Raw genomic sequence first — 2,449 nt, 5'->3', positions numbered from 1 at the left:
ATACAAGGGTTGGCCAATATGATTTTGCAGGACCTGTTACTGTCTTCGGTAAGCAGCTCATGTCCCACGAAACTTCATGGATAATGTCTAGAAGAGATATTATTGATTTTTTTTTTCCTTTTACTTTGGTTAATGGTAGTTTTAATGTACGTTATATGCCTCTTTCCTGAATAGGATCTTTTTCTCTTAATATTCTAAATACATCAGCACAATCATGCCTCACCTGGTTCATCTCAGATTTTGTTATAGACCTTAGTTTTAGTTAAATCCTCTGATCAAAACCATGATATGTGTATATATCCACGCCACCCGTCTCCCTTGTTCACTATTCACTTGCCATGTATTACCACCATTCCCATCTAACATTATACAATATATTAATACCTCAATTCCATTCTGCTGCACTTCATCACACAGGCAACACTAGCTCTTCCTTTTTGTTAGTTACAATAGTTGTGCATGTTTTGATGTAATGTAAATATAGGCTCTCGTTCTCTGGGTCTAGGCATGGGCATGTGTCATGGTATAAACATACGTTTCAATCCACCACCATAGCTCTGCCATACATTCTCGTAAGGGTGCTCTGCTGCATTACAATATTCATCATGAACCTCTTTTTTTTTCCTCTTGGTATTTACTTCTTCTGTAAAGCCTGTAGGAATTTTACTTCATTGTTACATTTTAGTTTATAATTGCCTTTTTACATTCTGTAACATCATTCCCATTTTTATTTTATATATACGAAGCATCCTTTATTTTGGTACCTGCATCGGTTCATACATACATCATATGGATGTTCTCTACAATATCACATACTCATATAGCATCCCACATTATACTTGTTCCTCTGTCCATTATAACATATCGTTTGCATCTCATCTTCTCTTAATAGCATTCATTTTTTTTTTTTGTACTGTACATCATCTGTTCCACTTCTAATTTTAATGTATATTTGAGTTGGTATCTCGTCTGATTCATTATCTGGCACCTATACAGCTAGCATCAGATTTCTTATATCAGAAAGGTAACATTTAAACCTCTTCCATCATATTTTTTTTTGGGTCTTGGCATAATAGCAGTATAAACCTTTAACGGTGTTGATTTGATTCAGCAATAGTGACTTGATTTACCATCATGTTTTCACTGTTCCTTGTAACAGCACATCATCAATAGATCATGCAGTAGGTTACTGAACAAGAGGTCAGCTCAGACCTCTCTCATGGATTACTTGTTATTAATATCACCTTTGGCAGAATCCTCTGTGCAACTACAGAAACTACAGCAGAGGTATGTCCTGTTGAAATACAACATGACCCATATTGTTGCAGACCCACCGAGACGTCCCTAGTCTTCCTCAAAATTAGCAGCAACAAGTTCAACAACAAATTAATGTTCAGAACCAACAAAACCAGACCCCACCTTTTCCTTCCAGCACCCTACATCCACAGCTGTTGCTGTGATTTTTCAACCCCTGTTATAGCATACAGCTCACTTCCCAGTTGCCTTTCGTCTTAAAACACCTTCCTGCACAATTCCACTTCACATACCTTCCATGCCTACAACAACACCCATTGTGTTGCTCACACGGTAGCCACCAACTTGTTGGCAACATTATATCTTGCAGCACACAACACCTGTTTCATCAACCACCTGTGACATCCCCCTTTGTACCTACAACAGTGATTAGCACTGTTGTAGTCTCTAAAACATACACACAGCAGTAACAATACACTGCTTAGGTTTCCCTTTTAAACTTCTACAGTAATGCCCAACATTACTACAAATCCCTTCACTACCATCTGAGTTCTATCCTTGTCAATCACCTGTTGTAGCATCTCCAACTTACCCCACATAGCCATTTTGTTGGCAATCTCATTTGCCCAACGCAGCCTCCATTTTCTCCAATATAGCACCCATCACCCTTCATCAATACCACAAGTCCCTTCACATCTGCACATTCACCCAGGCTGTCATCTTCCATGTTTTATTGTTTATGCCTTGTTGAACAGCATATCTCCTTTTCATCTGTATACAGCCCTTCATTATTTTTTTTAATTCCCTGCATCAATGTATAAATCCTAGCCGCATGTACACACAACCACCTCCATCATTTTGACCATAGTTTTAGCATCACACACCCTTGCAGCATCACCATCCCCTTACACTTTACTGTTTGATTTCTCTGCACCCATGCCATATCAGTCTACCCAATGTATATCCCAAATTCCTCCCATTGCAATATATCACTTCCAATGCAAAACCAAATGATGTATATCTATATATATATATATGCATGCATATATGTATATAGATACATATCAGTTTCATCTTCCCATAATTTAGATCTTAAAAACCTTGGTATGTGAGCATTTTTGCCATTAATGTTCATGTGATATGTGCAAATTTTCTTCTATTTTTATACTAACCAAGTGTTTTGCAGGAAATATGT

The sequence above is a fragment of the Nuphar pumila genome, chromosome 5 (assembly GCF_984573655.1).
Source record: "Nuphar pumila chromosome 5, dmNupPumi1.hap1.1, whole genome shotgun sequence".
Lineage (NCBI taxonomy): Eukaryota > Viridiplantae > Streptophyta > Magnoliopsida > Nymphaeales > Nymphaeaceae > Nuphar > Nuphar pumila.
The sequence above is the reverse complement of the archived record's forward strand: the minus strand, read 5'-3'. Positions refer to the sequence as shown.